Here is an 18,905-nt window from a genome sequence, read left to right on the forward strand (position 1 = left end):
GGTGGAGGTTTGGAGAAAACCAGGCTGTGCTCCTGGATGAAGAGGTCAATGCCACTTGGAAAATTTATCTTTTTTTTCCTTCCCTTCTCAGCACTCCCACTTTGCCCCAGGAGCTGTGGCTACCTGAGGTGCTTGGCATTTGTATCTGGGTCTGTGCTGAGGCTTTTGCACATCTGGATTTTGCTGCATTTGTCCGGAAGACACAGGCAGGTGTTTAACAAATGAGATGATGCTCCACGACAGCGGTGTTTGGAGGTCTGCTCTTCTTTCTTAATGACTGTAAATATTCGGTGGGGTTGGTGCTGGTCTGTTGCTGGGCTTGAGCTCTGTGCTCTTTTGCTGCAGAAATGACCATGAAGTGTGCTTCGCCTTCGTGTCACTCTAATCTGGTCTGACCAATGTGTCTACCTTGAGGTACCTCCATAGGCAAATGGCATCTCATCTCATGGAGGACTGATGCCTGAACGTATCTCTGAAAGTGAGGAGGAATAATACAGGTATAGTTCACTGTGGATGAGACCATTTGTTTTTGAGGTCAAGAGTATCTGGGGGACATATTTATTATTTAATGGGTATTTTATAATGTTTCAAGTCTGTTTTCTTGATGTCCTGCCAAAAGAGAAATAGTTGTTTCAGTAGCAATTTTACAAAACCTTTGTGATAAGAAACTGATCTGAACTCAAAGTGATTTTTGTGATGGTTCTGCAATTTTGCTCTTGTTTTTTTGCCGTGTCCCACTTTCTAAAAACCCTATTCAGCAATTCTAGAGACTATTGGCTGTGTTTTATATGCTTGCAAAAATAGTAGATGGTGGAATTTTAGCTAAGAAATTATTTCCTTAGATTTATGCTAATACATTGCATTTCTTTTCCTCCAATAACTCATCAAAACTGAAGGAAGTTCTCACTAAAGTGTAATATGAAAAAGAAAAATGGAATTTAGGTACAATACTGCCAAGTAATTATAGTTTAGTGCACAAGTATAATATGTAGCTTGAAATACACTTACATGCATTTGAAACAATTTCAGCTGCAAGCTAATAGTATACTTTTTGACTTCTGTTTTATACATAATGTTTTGACAACTTACAGCTTCATTTTGCTCTGCCCTCAGAGTAAGTAATTTTATAATTTAATATTTATTTCATATACCTCGTTCCCACATCCTCACACTTGTTTCTTCAACAGTTACCAAAATTCAAACATTTTTAGGTTAAGAACACTGCTATTTTCCCCTCTTCAAAGGAACAGAGATTGCCAGAAAAGCGCAGAATTAATAAACTGAAGGTTGGAAAATAACATGAAAATTTTTAAAGTGTCCAGCTTCTGACTTCAAAGAGGGCAGGGAGGTCAGTGCATAACTACCTGCAGTACTCATGAGCCATGTCCATGTACATAAGACATGCCTTACCATGGTGATGAATGAAGAGGTGGGGTTATACTGCTTTCAGAGAAACAATACTGCTTTTTTTCTGTATTTGTTTATTTTTTAATTGCTGCAACCTCAAGTGTAAAGAGAAACCACCCAACTTTGCAGCCTTGTTAGGTATGTGTAATCTGTTCATTTTTGAGTACTGCAGAAATAAGAACTTCAGCTGTATGGGTATACTGGGACAGGAGTTCTCATAAATGGAAGGGCATCCTTTTAGCCAAATGGCTCTGTATAAAATGAAAATTAGTAGTACAGCTAAGCCACTAAGTTGTGGCATGAAGAAACTATCTTTATTGTTTTTGTTTGGTTTGTGGGTTCCCCCCCAACATGTTGTGTGATGTGGTCCTGCCCTCTTGTTTCAGCCTGCTCTGTGGCACTTTTTTAATGTATCACTCACTGTGACTTCAATGCGCTGTCTCAGTTCACCCTACTCCCTGTGTAGGCTCCTTAAATGGGTACCAGAACAGGCACAGGAGGATCAAGGTGTGAGAGGGAAACTTCACTTTAGCCCCCACATGGTCTGGGAGTCTCAGGATGTGCTGAGACCATCAGGTAAGTGGGAACCGCACTGAACAGAAGTGCTCTGGAAATCTGAACTAAAGCATTTCTAATGAAAGGGGGGAAGGACCTGTTTCAGAGAAGCAAAACTTGCATAGTTCCATACTTTCAGAGGCCACAGTGATAACAATTGATCAGTCTTGAGCTGTTTTTAATATCTCTTGATCTAAACCAAGAAGTTGGCTTAATTTACTGCATGTTCACTTACGACTCAACCATAGTGTAGTCAAATGAGTGAGCATTAAACCTGCCCTGTTTGAGATGTGTTGCTGAGGGAAATTGCTTCTGTGGAGTGTAGTGCTGATCACTAGTGAGCTGGTGCAGTAGTTACTCGAAAGACTATCATCTCTCTTAGGAAAGTGGTAGCTCCTTACATGGTCCAGTCACTGGCTCAGATATATACATTGTCTCATACTTTGTAAATTGTTCAATCTCAGGTTTATTGTTTTTCACAGCTACATTCCACCAAACAGAGCAACTAAATGGATTGCTCTAGAAGAAATGTGATGGAGTCAGGACCATTTGTAGACTCTTAGGTTTTCTGTGTGTTAAGATTTATTCTAATATTAGCTTTGAGCTTCACTCAAATGAAGGTATTTATTATTTGTTTATTCCTATCCCTCTGAATGTTAAACTGATACAGTAGATTTGTCTTGTTATTAGCTAGTATAAATTGCTGCTTCATTTATCACCTAAACCAAGCAATCTTTATATAGCTGCCGTTTGTTTTGTTGTAAAGGGCCTTACCTTTGCCTGAAATGAAGGAAATCATAAGAGCACAAAGTAACACTGTAGCTTAGGTTTACTGATGCTGGCATGTACTTGCACATTGTCTTTTGTCTGTGGCTTTGGATATGTTTTGCAGACTTCTAGCAAGCCTCTATTGTCCTAGAAATTAGGAGTTGAGAACATTACAAGATACGTGATTCTAGGCAGCAAACTGCATTACAGCAGTAGGCGACAGTAGGTTCTTCACTCACTCAGTGTCCCCACCTCGTGTGAGTAGGTTTGACTGAATTCCTGAAGATCCATCTTGTCTTGCAGGGGGCTTTGGCATAAGAATGGTTAGTCTTGAGTCTTCTCTGACTGTTGAGATATTTGTGTTTGTGAGTAATAGGTGACTTTGGTTTTGTTTGTTTGTTTTCATGCCTCATTTAATGGTTTATATGGTTCTCTGGTTTGGAAATTGTGGAGAGGAGGATTCCTGAGACTCAGTGTGTTAAGTTAACCCATGTTCATTGCTTAAATGCAAGATATTTTTAGAGCCAGTAAGTAGCAGTGATACTGACAACATGCCCAACAAAGTAAGATAAAATAAAGGGGAGAGGTAGAGGGGTGGTTCAAGTAAGATAGACAGCCAGGAAGCACTGGAAAGGATCTAAGTTCCTGAGTACCTAGCCAATGGGAAAAGGGACAGGGATTCCACTGGTTGGGGAAGAGTATAATTAATGGGCTTCTGTTCTGAAGAGAGTTGTACCTCCTCAGAGAGATGCACCCTTCTCAGCTGACTCATTTGTATTAATAGAGAGTTTTGCTTTAATGACTTTTTCCTCTCTCAATTTCATTAATAGGCGAATATTTCTCACAGGATGTACCTCAGTGAAGAGTCTCTAAGTGTCAAAAGAAGTTATTAATACATTTGTAAAAGGCGTTACAGGTTCTCTCTTCCAGGTTGTTTTAAAACACCTGTCAAGAAGCCACAGGTAACATATGTGGTGGTTGTGGTTTTAAGTAGGTTTGTAAGCCATCCTGCTATGAGCTTAAGCAATTTTTTAAAGGCCCGGCTCACTGTAAGTAGTAAAATAGAATCACAGACTATTCTGAGTTGGAAGGGACCCACAAGGATCAAGTCCAACTCTTAAGTCAATGGCCCACATCCTTGATCTCTGTGCTGTTACTCTGTGTTTAGCTTCAGCTATGAGGTTTCACTGGCTTAGTATTTACAGAAGTCTTGTGACACTGGTTCAACTGATGCATAAGAAAATAAATACAGATGCCTGTATTAGGTAAGTTGTAGCTAACTAACACAGCTGTATGGTTGCAAGTGTTTCTCTTTTGCTGTGCTTGAGAGGGTGATTCAGCCTATGGAAGTCTGAGGCTTATTGGCATTTCAGGTGTGCTCTCTTAGTGTCCAAATAATGGCAGTGTAATCCTTGCTGAACCACATCTCTGAACAAGAGACAGTCTTGAGAAACAGGTTTTAAATGCAAAAGAAGAATCTGATCTTTCAGCACTATTAGGTGAAATAAAATCAGTTTTTTTAAAACCTCTATAGTATCTGTCTTTTTGACAGCTGTAATCACTGTTCTTATGTTTCATTTCCTTCAGTAATCACTATCACTTTTTTCTTTTTGCATAAAACTTGACTGCCACCTTTACTCTGAACAGAGCTCTATTGTATCTATGTACTAGTGAATAAGCTGCGTTCTGTGTTATGGGGAAGGTCTGCAGTGAAAAGATGTATGTGATTTCTTTAGATTCAATTTCTAGCTGTTATTTTATTTAGTAAAATTTAGAAACAGCTTTGCTGATGTAATAGACAAATTGGAAGAAAAGTCTTTTAAAGAGTTATATTTTTTAGGAATTTCATTTGTTGTAAATACTCAAGGGCAGTACAATATTTTAAAATTTTATGGTATTTTGTATCTTAACCAGACAAAGACAGGCTTTAACTAATTTAGGTTAAATTATACCATTGGCCGTTTTGTGCATCAGAAAATTGATGTTAATTGCAAAGCAACAGTTGTACTTTTAAAATTAAAAATGGTAAACAGAATTTTTAGGCATTGTTTAAAACCAAACCTTTCCTCACAGCTGGAGAAAATGCAGCTTGGAAAGGGCAAACTGCTGTGATGTGTATTTGTATTTGGAGTTGAATGCCCTTTGTCTAATAATAAAGCTATAAAATAATTGACTAGACTGTCTGCAGTGTAAGTACAGTTTGGCTCCTTGCTCTTGGAAAGGGCAGGAGAAGGCAGGCATGGTACTGGCTGCAGCCTGGGCTGCTGGGGGGGCCCGGAGCACCTCCAGCCCCTGTGTGCCTGTATGGAGATTGATTTTGGTTGGGAGGGGCTACAGGGTTGGCTTCTTCGGGAAACTGCCAGAAGCTTCCACCGTGTCTAACAGAGGCAATGCCAGACAGCTCCAGGCCGGACCAGCTGCTGGCCAAGGCTGAGCCAGAGATGGTTGTAGCTGCTTTGGGATAACAGGTTTAAGGGTGTAAAAATCCTCTGGGCAACACCAGTAGCAATCAGAAGAAAGGAGTGAGAATATGTGAAACAGCCCTGTGGACTCCACGGTCAGCGCAGAGGGAGGGTTAGAAGGTGCTCCAGGTGCCAGAGCAGGTTCCCAGCAGCAGCCCGTGATGCAGCCCATGGTGAGGCAGGCTGTCCACCTGCAGCACATGGAGGTCCATGGCAGGGCAAGGATACACCTGCAGCCTGTGGAGGAGACCATGACAGTGCAGGTAGAGGTCATGACAGTACAGGTAGATGCCATGAAATCAGGAAGAAGGGAGGGATTGGGGAAAGATGTTTAATGATTTGATTTTATTTCTTAGTACCCTATTACGATTTGATTTACAATAAATTAATTTCCCAAAGTGGAGGTGGTTTTGCCCATGATGGTAATAGGTGAGTGACCTCTCTCCGTCCTTATCTTGAACCATGAGCTTTCTCTCCTCTCTCAGCTGAGGAGGGCAGTGGTAGAGCAGCTTTGGTGTACACCTGGTGTCCAACCAATATCAGCCTCCCCATCATGACCTGGCTTGGAAAAAATACGCTAATTTGAAGGAAAAGAGGATTGTCATCTTTTTAAGAAGTTATCCCTTCAGAATTCTTTTTGTTCATTTTAATGTCAGCATTGATCTGTCTCAAAATTAGTGAGGAGATGGTTGGGGTCATTTTTTGATTACTTGGTAGTCTCTCCTATTTTGAGAAGCATAAACATATGCTGAAATGGGGACAATGGCAGAATTGAAATTACTTAAAAGTGTTCTTTACCAAGAGGGAAATTGGTGTGACCCTGGCAAGGAAATACTGTCTCTGGTCTGCTACTGTTGGTGTCCATCATTCCCAAAACCGGGTAAACCTCCCAGGTGACTTAGGTACCATTTATTTCCTCTCTTGGGGTCTGTTTTATTTAAGCCATCATAATAAAAATCTCTGCTTGGCTTACACAAAGCACAGTCATTTCCTTTCTTGGTTGTCAGGATTCAGAGAGTTAGTGCAGTTATGGATTTTTTTGGCTTTTTAGGGTTTTTGAAAGCCTTCTTGTGAAAAAGGTGGCAACTGCTTGTGGATTTTTACCTGTTCTCCTCTTCCTTACCAGCTGTTTCTTACAAAGAAGTGGGAAGAGGAGCTGCTGCTGCTTTTTGGTTAACGCTGTGGAAGTGCCCCATCAGGTTGTGTGTTCGGTCTTTGTTAGGTGTGAGATAGACAAGTCCTTTCTCAGCTAATGTAACACTGTAGTCAAAAGACTCCGTCTTGCTGTAACTTAGCTACCCCATGCTGTTAGATTTGGCAGCTCTGATTTTGCTGACTGTAGCAGCCACGTTAAAATTGTGTTAAATTTAAACATAATTCTTCATGTGCCTGTACATTGACCACCAAAGAAGGATGTAGTTCATAATCTAATGGTCTGCTGCCAGTCAACAACCTCTGCAGTGTGTGTTGTGCATACAGGTATTCCTAAGTGGGACTTTGTCTTCTAGAGTAGCCTTTACTCTGCACTGGTGTGGCCTGACCTTGAATATTGTGTGCCATTTAGGGCACCACAATATAGGAAAGATATTAAGCCATTAGAGAGAGTCGAAAGGGGCCAATGATGATAGTGAAGGGCCTTGAGGGGAAGCCCTGTGAGGGAAGCTGAGGGCGCTTGGTCTGTTCAGCCTGGAGAAGGGAAAGCTGCGGGGAGATCTCTTTGCAGTTTACAAATTCCTTGCGAGGAGAAGAGGAAGGGCAGACACTGATCTCTTCTCTGTGGTGGCCAGTGATGGGACCCAAGGCCTGAAGTTGTGTCAGGGGAGGTTTAGGTTGAATATTAGAAAAAGGTTCTTTGCTCAGAGAGTGGCTGGGCACTGTAACAGGCTCCCCAGGGAAGTGGTCACAGCACCAAGCCTGACAGAGTTCAAGAAGCATTTGGATGACACTTCTTGGGCACATGATGTGACTCTTGGGGATGTCCTGTGCAGGGCCAGGAGTTGGACTCGATGATCCTTGTGGGTCCCTTCCACCTTAGCATATTCAGTGATTTCATTGAGTGTGATGAGCTTTTAAAAGTATTTCCTGCTGCTTTGATACAGTGATCTTGCAAAAAGGTGAGCAAAAAAGCCTCTCTCTTAGGAATACTTGCTGAATGGCAATAACTGGGTTTTTTAATAATCCTGTTTGTTAAGGCTTAAACACACAGCAGCATGCCTGTGCTATACTAGTTATGGAATTTTTCTTTTGGTAACTAGAAATAGGTTTTATTTTTTATTTCTTTTAGCAGACTGTCTCTAAGCTCCTTGTTAGTAGTACAGGCAGAAAGAGGATACATTGGAAAGACGATTGCTGATAAATATGCCAGGAGATCAGATGGCAGATGATGAATGGCATGAGCACACAGAGTTTTAAGGTGTCCTCTCAAATAAGGTTTTTAAAAATATATCTCTCTTGACATATTCTATGGAAAGTATGTGGCAGGTTTAAAAAACATCTATTTGTACATTGATTTCTCTACAGGTTTTACAAAGACCTAGCCAAATGTGTATGTAATTCAAAAGGAATATTAAAACCAACTGGCTTGAATTATGAAACCAGAGTTTAAAGTCCCAGTCCTGATGATTTCATTTGGAACAGTTTTTGTCTACTAATTGCTGCTATGAACAAAGTTTTCCTCAATTACACCAAAGCATTCACCATTGATTTAAGATTATGCTTAAATTATTGTGACTGAAAGCGCTTTTGCCCATGGCACTGTCTGTCTCCCTTAGGAGGGGATACAGAACACTTCCCTAGTTTCTGTTAAATTTTCTAAACTTCAACGACCTTTAAACTATAGTGTTGGTGCTTTTTCAAGCTTTATCTTTCTTTTTATTCCAGTACTATTATAACTATTGCTTAAACTGTTCAATCTGCAGGAACAATTCGAGCATCTGTGTCAGGTAAATGTTTCTCTGACCAGTATCCAGCGTATAGGGAATTGCGTGATGTTTTTCTTAAGTGAAACCCTGTTGCTGCTTGTTGCTTTCCACCTCCTGCATCTACTGAAACTCCCAGAGCTTCTGGGTATTGCCCAGTCTGGCTGATGTTTCTGACAAAAGGCATCTCTTTAAAAATACCTGCAACTGTGGGTAGCGAATGCCAGAAACTTCTAGATCCTTGGAGGGGGCTTTTGTGTGATCAGTGTTGGGGTCACATTTTGCTTTCTTTCCCAGGTGGCTAGAGCCAGGCAGGCTGTCCGTATGTCAGCTACATCATCCTCCTGTACCTTAGGAGGAGGATGATCTTTTTGTCTGTGCTGAAATTAGATCATGGTGTGTCTATTTCTGTAAGTTTCTGCTATGACCCCAATTAATTTTTTTTTCACCCTTCTGATTTTAAACAGTACTGAAAAAACAGTGGGCAGGGTAGAGTTGAGCACATTGGTGAGGTTACAGGTGTCATCCAAATAATTTGTACTGGCAGTGCTCTTGTCCTGTCGCACGTGCCAGATGTGACATCTTTCAATGAAGTTTAAAGGTTTGGTGAAAGATTATGGGCACGGTTTCACATCACTTTAGATTGCTCCAAAAGGAGTGTTCTAAAAGCTGATGCCAATAGCAGCTGTTAAATGGTGTTAGTCCATCTTCTTCAAGCTATTACAACACACCTTCTCCTTTTGCCTGGCACCCCTGTGGCCTTCTGTCCAAGCTGATTGATTTGAGGACCCAGCTGAAAGCTGACCCTTCAAATAAGATGCATCCTTGTGACTGTGTCTCTGTGATGAGGTGGCTGAGCCCCTCTAAAGGCCAACTGCTGCTGAAAGGGCCAGTTGGCTTAAATCAACATAGATGTAAAACTGTACAGTTACCATCACTCTGCTGGGTCTGGAGAACAGCAACTTTTACTTTCTGCAGATGAATGTACATAGAATGATTCCTTAAGCTGAGGTAAGCACTTACCTCTTTGTAGTTGGAGTTCAACTTGTTGAGTTTGGAACCCTATATTCTTACTTAAGTTCTGTGTGTATGAAATTAAAGACTGTTCCAGCTCTCATTTATGCGTATTTCCAGTTTATACAGAGCTTAATTATAGTACTAAATTTCACTATTGCTTTTGAATATGGTAATAAGTTCATTTCAAATTGAGTTGATACTTGTACATATGTATATACAGATAAACACACTCACATGTTTATCTCTGGCAGCTACTTGTTCTCCCTCAGTAGTTCTGAACAGAACCAGCTTCCTAGGTGGGTAAACTGGAAACAATGGGAATTCTTCTTGCTTTTTGTGACTTCAGCTGAGCTTTTAGATGCTTATTTCTCATACTGCTTTCTAGCAGCTTCTGGCACCATGATTAAGATTTGAAGGGTCTGATAAAGAATTTTAGTGTTTTTGACTTTCAGGTGGTCCCACTTCAGCTGTCCACGTTCAGCCATGGTCAGTGGTTGGTCACTCGCCAGGTGATTTTATTCCTAGAGGTGTAACTCTGCACTTGAACTCTGCACAAGTTCGGAGACCTCTTGGAGGTGACATGTGAGAAAAAATACTTTTAAGCTACACAAGAGTTTTGAATTTTATTTTTCACTTTGGGGCACAGACCTCTGTCTAGGTTCAGTGAAATTAGTGGCTGAAGTCCCACTGATTTACTGGGCGTTTCCTCAAGACCTTTCCATCAGTATTTCAGTTCAGTTTGTTCTATCTATTGCATGTTTTGCTTCTTGTTGTAGATTACCCTCTTTTTTATTTTTAATTTCATAATACTTTACACCTTTTGTCACAGTTTAGGATCAATACACAGACAGCTCCAGAATTTCCTGTCTGAGCCTCTCCAGCGTTGCTCTTGTGCTTCTGGACTTTATCAGTACTTATTTTGGAAGCTGTTAAGCCCTGCTGTCTCTGTTGGAGACATTACATTTTTTTGCTGTACTGATTAACTTAACTGTTTTGAGTAAATTTGACCACCTGTGGCTACTGCTGACCCTGGATTCCTGCAGTACCTCCAAGCAAAATGCTAAACATAGCTGGCATTCTTGAACTGGAGACTCTAGGACAAAGCACTGCAGTGCATGCCCAGGACAGTCCTTTATGTGGGGAAAAAAAAAACCCTGCATGTTATTCTGTCTTAAAATCAAATGGGGAGCAGTTTTGATGAGATGAGATCCCTCACACTGTATGTTGCCTCTTGATTTCTTACTAATGGGGATGGTTCTGCATGAATTAGAAAAAATTCAGTGTAATTCTCTGGAATCAAAGCCTTAGGTAAAGAGGTGGCCGGAAGTTTTAATTCATAGCCAGAAATGATAGGGATGTAAGTGAGCTAGAGCGAGGGAATGTTATTAGGAGTGAATTTTGTTGCTCCTTCTAGAGCATCTGCTAGGAACTTCTTAAATGAGTTCTATTCTGAAATGGTATTTCCGTGTTTTAATGAAAGTGGTTTAGCAATGCACAGGATATTTTACTGAAGTCTTGGCAATATTGCATCAGTATCTTAATTTCTATAGTTCGACTTTTTGGTATTGACATGAAGTGTAAATATAACCATTTGGCTGTGCAATTGAGTATGTGACATCCTGCAGGAAAATTTCTTTCCAGTTCAAGAGGAAATTTGTTGATTTAATGCAGACATAGCTGCCTTTCATGTATGTGTATGAGCTTATTTAAAAAACAAATCCCAAACACAACACTTGCTCATAAAAATCTAGGTCTGAAAACCTTAGGAATGGAGACCTTGGAAAAAAAATGAATGAATGTATTTTGGGTAAATCAATATAACAAGTTGCAGTCTTACTGTTGCTCTTTTGTTAAATAAACACTTTTAAAGTGATTGTCTTTTGAAAGAGCTTCATAATCAGTATTGGATTTTTAAAATTTAATTTTATGAGTAGTTGCCACATCAGACTTGTGAGCATGTATTGTATTTCTTGGCTGTAATCATACATGAGCAGAAGTTATTCCTGAGAAATGCCACCTTTTTTTTTCCTAAGTAGAATTGCTGAGTGCAGTCCTATGGCATGTAGTTCTTTGGATGTGATGTTTTGTCTGCAGTCGTTGGAAAGGTTTTTCAAATTAAGGATATGCTTACATGTTGCAGCATAGAATATGGCTAAACTTAGAGGAATAAACTTTGGAAGCCTGTAGGATGGTTAAGGAAAGCTTTGTGTAATGTAAAGACAAGACTATTAAGGTAAACACTGTCCTGCAGTCAGTCATGCTAAAAACAATGGGAAGTCATTGGTCCCCACAGGAAGCAAATGTGTGGTACAGGAGTTACATCTCTGACATGTAAGTACCAAATGTCTTGTCATGTGACAGCCATCCTTGGAGTTTTTCTTCAGGTGGTGATTCTCTTGACCTTTCTGTAGCTGATGATTTTATATCTTTTATCTTCTTAATTTCTCTTCCCTGGAAAGCGTATTTTTTCCAGTCGCTTCTGGAATATTTAATCATCATTTTCTTAGGAGAAAATACAGAGTCTCTTCTACCAGAGGTCTCAAATTGATTTTTTTAAAAAAAGGTAGTAAAAGTATTTAGATTAGGTTAAGGATGTTAGCCTCATAGCAGCTTTTGTGGCACAGTAGGAAAATGTATGCATGTTATTTTTGAAGATGATCAATAAATTAATCTCATTGTTTTTGTTGGGTATAATTGCATCATTAATAGATCTTCGTATCAGAGGCAGGGAATTGAGAAAATGCTGCATAACACTAGACCTGCAGTCTTTAGTAGAAAAAAAATCATCTAAATTTCTTTACTTCCTTAAGAGATCAACCCTAGATAATGAGTCAGCTTGCCAGCAATGAAGATTAATAAAGAAATACGCTAACTAAGGACTTTTTATATTAACCACCAGCTGTTCTGCCCAAGAAATATTCCAAGTACTCCTTGACCCCGTTTTGTTAAAAACAGACAAACAAGAAAAAACAAACAAACAAAAAATCCAACCCCCCAACAGTTGTTATATTTGAGATGATGGAGATAGAACAGATTTGATACGTACTTCTAATTGTGGTTCTGCCTTAATACTACTAAGCCACATATGTAATGGTCTGTTCCAAACCTGTCATAGACTTGCATTAAGATCTTTTAGTGTGGAGTGAAAAATGTACTGTAATATTTTTTTAACTTTATCCCACCCCAAACTAGAATAACAGAGACTTGTAAGGTAGATGAGATGATCCCATTCTACGAGTAAGAACCTATAGGGCAGAAAGTTTTGAATATGTTGCCCTAGTGTCCAGAATCAGAGTGATTTCTGTTAGTGCATGTTGTTGAAGTTAAAGATCCTGCAAAGCCTAATTAGGTGGCTTTGAAGCCAAAATTATGAGATCTTGTAGCAGCATCATTAAAATCGATTATGTCTAAAACTGGGGAGGGACTTTAGTCTTTATTCTCTGCCTTTTTTTCTAGTTCAGGAATTTTAAGCATGCAGTGAGAGTCTGCCAAGACATTAATGAATGCACTTTTGGTCTCTTGCTGGGTAAGTTTTTCTGTATAGATTTTCTTATGTCTATGAAAATATTGAAAAAAAATAGTATGCAACAACCCTTCTATTGGCATATTAAATCTGCAGTGTGAGTGGATGCTCAGGCTAATGCAAAAGTTGTGTGAAGGCCAGGTGTAGAGTGGTTGCCTAAGCAGCATGCTGAAAGGCAGAGTGCCAGAGGAGCCAAGTTGGCTTTGCTGAGTGCCTGTCCTGTGAGGTTGTTACCTTTGTGCCTTGCCCTGGCATTGAGGGTGTCAAGGATGCTCTAAGATGGAGCACCTTGTTGTGTGCAGTATAAGCTGTGGAGAGTACTAGAGAATATCAAGAGGTGTTGTGGAGAATTATACAGTGATAATAGTATTCAGACTAGGAGTTAATAACTTAAGTGAGTTATTGGGAGAGTTTGTACCTAAAGCATAGGTGATAATGCCTTTTTATAAAGGAGTTGACTTGCAAATTCAGATTTCCCTTCTGCCTTCATTCAGGCAGGGTTACAAGCTAAGCCTGAGTATGGCTCCATTTTAATTTATCCTGGTTTAGCTAATGCTGTGTGAAGTTACTGTCTGATGATGGAAAAGTGTATCTCTTGGGAAGCATGAACAGTGGATTGCCTTTTTGGGGATGCTGTCTCTGGTTTGTGGAGCTATTGAGTTGAACTGATGTAATATTTTAATACCCTCTTCTGAGAGGGTGTATTGCATTTCTCTTTGTGTCCCTATTTCTTCTGCAATTGCTTGTCCTGGTTTTCTGGGTTTGACTTGTTACTGCATATGCAGAACAGGAGGTGGAAAGAGAATAACTGAAAAGCATGCTTGTGCCCTGAAGGGGAAGGATGACTTGAGTTAAAATGCTGCCTCCATATCCCATGGGTATGATGTGTGGTGGAGTGACTGGATCTCCTGCATTATTCATTGCCACTGGCTTCTGTGAGGTGGGTGTTTATCACATGAATAGTTGTGCAGTGGGTTGCTGCAGAAAAGGTGTGTGTGACCTGAATAGTCATCACCCACAGGTCCCTCTCTAAGTGACAGATAAAACCTGGTCTCAAATGTGGTATGTCTGCTAGAAAGTCAGATCATTTGGAGATGTTTTTCTCTCCAGACAGCTTGTGGAGGAGCATCTTCAGTTGCTTCTAAACCTCATGGTTGGTCTCTGTCACATATATCAGCTTTCAGTTCTTTCCTTAAAAATGATGCCTGTGTAAAAGTAAATTTTATTCCTAAAATATATTTGGAAAATTGTACAGCTAGCCATGTTGCACCACCTTGTGCTAAGAATAAGATTTTTGGAGATAGATTCCAGGCTGCTTTCTTTTCTAATATATCAAGTTTCTTTGTTTCCACTTTTAAATTTTTAAAAATTCTTTGCATCTCAGCTGCTTTTCAAAGCACACTTATTTTGCTGCTGATGTGCTAACGACAAATTGTGTGTTGTGCTTTTGCAAGCTCTGAAGTTTGGGTCAGAAGAGATGAGCAAGCAGAGCCATCCGCTGGGAGGGAAGACATTCTGCGGTGGTATTTGGACTGTGCTTGAAGAGCTGCTGTTGAACAGTAATGTTCCCCATGTTGATTGTGCTGTGCTTTTGGCATTATAACCTAGAGACTGTCAGCCTCAGCCCAGATGTTTGCTCAGTTTCATAATAGCAGTAACTTGTCCTTCTTGAGAGTCATGATAGCAGTGATGCTGAAAGCTGGAGAGAGGGAGTGGACTTAGGGTCAGACAGGGAGGACACAAGGCTTCATTGTGCTGCTTGGAGGATGCCTGGTGCACTGCAAGTTGGCTATCCTGAAGTGTGGGAGCTGTATTCAGAATGTTTCTAAGATCTGCCCCTCTTCCACTGGCTTTTGCACATTGGATGTATGTGTGCTAACACCTAGCACCAGAGCAGCATGTGTCTTTCTGGAACAGCTCCTTGCCCTGGCCATCTGGTTCACCTGTAGGAGGTTGAGTTACTCACCAGTGGAAGTACCAACTCTATCATGCTGTAGGGGTAGGGTATTTCCATAAAGGCTTTTGCTGGTAGGATAGCATGATTTATGTGTAACCGTAGCAGCACAAGACAAATCCAGGTGGGCTTTTTGGGGTGCACAGTCTGACAGGACCATGTGAGCTGAAGCCAGTGCTGTGCATTGGGAGCTGTCAGCCTCTCCAAGGCTGAACATGAGTTCTCCTTCAGTGTCACCCAGTGCTTTGGTTTCTTCTGATTTCATCTCTGTGCAGCACAGTTTGGCAAAGAGTAAGACTTGAGAAATGGTAAGTCATGAAGCCAAAGGACCAAAATAACACCCTGGTGTTTGAGAGCAGTCACTGCCAATGTGGAGATCTGCATAAATGTTTTGAAGGCAAGGTGGGAAGGATTTGCTAAAATGAAATGATAGTTTTGGTCCAGAGTGGCTTGCAAGTTTCTTAGCCCCACTCCCATGTGCCTGCTTCTGTTCAAAACTTTAAAAGTAAGAACAAAAACTGTCTTTCAATATCCACTGTGGACATTTTTAATAAAAAGAATCTCTAAAATGAAAGGGACGGACTTCAGTATCCTTCCTAATTACCGAGACTTTCCCCTCTCAGTATCTCATCTGCAGTGACCCCCACTCAGTCCTCATTGTGGGGAGGCAGAAGACCCATGCCCATGTTCCTTGTTGGCCTAGGAAGACCCAAGGCTTCCACCTGCCCTTTCCACAAAGATATCCAGAATATGCTTTTTAACCTGGAAGGGGAAGAGTGGGACCCTTCCTGCAAGTAGTAGAAAAACAAATCTCTTCAGTTTTGTGGCACTTCTCAGAGTTCATAAATTAAACAGTGCCATGTGCATTTTAGTGTTTTAGCCACTGATTGTGAAAGAAATGCTTCTTCCTGACCTTCAAAAATTTGGGAAGGTAAAACCTTTTAAGTGATGCAATTTTCCTTTTGGTCCTCTAGGGCAGTAAGTGAATTGATGTGTTAGATGCTTCCTTCTGTGGATTCAGCAAAAACTGCTGCCAAGGAAGGTAAGATGCAGAGAAAGGTAGATATTAAAAGCGTAAGGGAATTCTGGAGGTGTGACAGCAGCCTTCCCCTCCACCCCTTCTTTAATGAGAATCCTCCACCTCAGTCCGATTGAAGTGCAATTTGTTAATACATCTGGCAGATTTTTTTATTAAAGGAAAACATAGTTTTGTTGGTTTTGGTTGTTGGAGGGTTTTTGGTTGGTTTTGTTTTGTTTTTTTTAAACTATTTCCAGATTAAAGCCCCTAGAAACCTCAGAATAAAATGAAGCTTTCCTTCTCTCCTCCTTTCAGAAAAACAACCAGCAGCCTGGGTTCTCCTGGTGGTTGCATGAGGATTACTGGGGGGGGGCTGTCTGATGGAGCTGAGGTAGAAACTGATAATGTGCTTTCTAGAAGGAAAAAGAAAAAATTATCCGTAGAACAGATGACCACACTGTACCTATTAATTATTGATGTTATGCTGGATAGCTTCCTTCTTGTCTTATGAAATTGGAGGAAGAGGTGAAATTTTAATGGAAGGGTAGGTAGGATCCAGAGATTCCTCTTTAAAAGACCTTTAAGGCAGATGACCCAATCTGATAATGCAAATGCAGCATGTCTGTATGTGCCTTACAGGAAACTGCAGTGTGAAAATTCACCAGTTTTGTACTGCTGTCAGTTCTCATCTCTATATAATGAGTACTGTACATGTGTAATATCCTCAGCCTCACATATAAGTTCGTAACTGCGCTTCCATTCTAAAAGCATAGGAATTGGGAAATCTGTAGATGTTTTTCAAAGGGCAGCTGGATTCTTTGTGATGTGAATGTTGCTGCTTTTACACCCTTTCACCCTGCTCTACACAGGCAGGTTTGCAGAATATCTATTGTTCTCCCTGGAGAGATGTGCCACCTTCAAGCCCAGGCTGGCTGCTCTGCCCTGCAGCCCATCTGAGAAGCTGTTGCCCAGTGGGTAAGGGGGAAGAGTTAACTATTTTTATTTTTTGTGTCAGTTTTTCGATTTAAGTGGATTTAAATCAGAGTATCTCACTTTAAGTCAATGAAAGCATCAGAGAATCTTGATGGTGCAGGATTTTTTTTTACTTAAACACAAGAACAAAAATGCAGTGTCATTGCTGAGCAACCCACCTATGTGCTTCAGGAAAAAGAGCTACTGAAGTATAAAACCTATTTTGGTACTGAATAACTCTAGCTGAAATTTGGTGATTAGGGACCTGCCTCTTGTATATTTATTCTAAATTTTAAAGTTCCTTACCAAGAACAAGGAGGTTGGAAAGGTGGGCAATCAAACCAGCTAACCTTCTTAGCTGTTGTCAGGAAGCCACTCTAGGCACAAGCACAGGCTACAACGGAGAGGGAGGAAAAAGCTGCAGTGATTCCTAGCTTGGTAAATTCCTTCTAAACCTCAAGAAAGTAGATTTGGTCTGAGTTTAGATGTTACAAATTCACAGGTAGTCTATTGGGTAGGGATCTGACTCTGTTTTGAGAGATACACAAAAGTAGGTTTTATTCCAGATCTTAAAAATTGGGAATAATTCCAAATTTTTTTCTTTGCTGACTGTTGTTCAGTTTTACTATTTCTAACTGGAATTCTGTAATGTGCTGAAGGTCAGGTTGCACACTGGCACCTGTGACATCACTTGTTTCTGAGGCTAGCTGAGGACTGGGTCGTAGGTCTGTGTCCCATGGAAATCCAAGTACCCAGAAAAACCTAATCCCACTTTACGTAGCTATCATCCCATGTTGCAAAAGAAGGAAATAGGAACTATTTAGTTTTTTAAACTAGCACCTGTTATTCCCTCAACCATCCAGTTGTTTATTTCTTAATGGTAACAGTATGTTCCTACTGTGTCATCTGTGGGCGTTAAACATTTGCGAATTTCTTCTCTAAGAAGGATATCAGTGCCTGCATGCTATCTGCCTTCCAATTTACTGCTTTTAATAAAGTCCTAAATTAATTATTCCAGCTTGCATAGGTCAGGGAGACTGAGCTGGCTCCACTGTTGGCTGTCTGAGCTTTCCTTGAAATACGAAGATTTATAAACAGGAAGAAAAAAAATTCCCCTCTTCATTCTCAAGTTGGTTTTAAGTCTGCCAATTTGCAAGGCAGGCAACATGGTAAAAATGTGGGTGGAGAACTGGACATTTTCAGGAGGATACAGAGGAAGGATAAAAACAGGGTGGGGGATTCTCAGCTGGGAAATAGAAAATATTGGGTGTGTGGCAGCACAGTTTCAGGAGTTTATGCCATCAGTCTTAATACTGCTTTTGGTCAGAGGTCAGATGTCTGTTGTTGAAACTTTGTTTTGCAATTTTCTATCTGCTGTTTTGTTGAAGAGATTGGTTATTGCAATCTTTGAGGCCCCTGTTTTGTATTTCAGGCTTTCCTCTGATCTCAGACTGATAGCTGACCCTGCCTTAGATTGGATCATAACACTGTTTTCTCTCAAGCATAAAAAACTTTTTGAGTTGCCTATTTTTTTTAATTGAATTGACTACTGTTTCTGCTGTAGTTACTCTAGGCTTGGTTTAGAACAAATTAGGTTTCATATATAGTATGAAAAGGATTAATTATAAAAATGGCTGTGCCAACACAGACATATGCAACCGTTTGATTATATTGGGAAGAAACCCCTTAAAATTATTTGAAAAGCCTAACATGTGCTTATTCTGTCGAGAAGTTTGGGGTCTGAGCATTTAACCCAGAAAGTTTTGTTTATATGAAACCCATGAATCTCAAGCAGCAGGAACCTGGTAGGTTCTTGGCTTTCCTGGTATGAAGGTGTTAACAACACGTGTTTCCTTTCACTCTTTCTTTTTTGTTCTCTGATTTGAATACTGAAATCTGATCATCTGATACAAAAGTCTGCAACTGTGCCTGCAAAATTAAGGTAGTATATTAGTTTAATGAGCATTGGTCTGTTTTCTTCCTTCCCCCTTGAAGAGCTTTTTTTTAAAGTGCAGTTTTATTATTGAAAATAAAATGAGTATATTTTCTTGATTTCTTAATAAAATTTTATATTTTAAAATTACTTCTCATCTGACTTGTAAAATGACCTATTTTCAAGTTTCCAAATGACAAGTATGTTTTTTAGCAAGAGTGCTTTTAGTTCTCTTAAATGATCTGTTCTGTTTCAATACTTTCTAGGATTTATAGTTCTTGGATTTCTGTTAAAACCAAGACGGGGAAAATAACTCTCTCTTTAAAATTTAATATAATTTGGCTTGATTTAGCATGACTTTTGCTTTAACAAATTAAA

At 40.1% G+C, this 18,905-nt stretch overlaps 1 protein-coding gene across 5 annotated transcripts in view; it reads left to right on the top strand.

Annotated features, from left to right (window-relative positions):
• Nucleotides 1-18,905, top strand: part of APBB2 (amyloid beta precursor protein binding family B member 2) — a 187,099-nt gene that overhangs the window by 38,887 nt on the left and 129,307 nt on the right. The window lies entirely within an intron of this gene.

The sequence above is a fragment of the Pithys albifrons genome, chromosome 5 (assembly GCF_047495875.1).
Source record: "Pithys albifrons albifrons isolate INPA30051 chromosome 5, PitAlb_v1, whole genome shotgun sequence".
Taxonomy (NCBI): domain Eukaryota; kingdom Metazoa; phylum Chordata; class Aves; order Passeriformes; family Thamnophilidae; genus Pithys; species Pithys albifrons.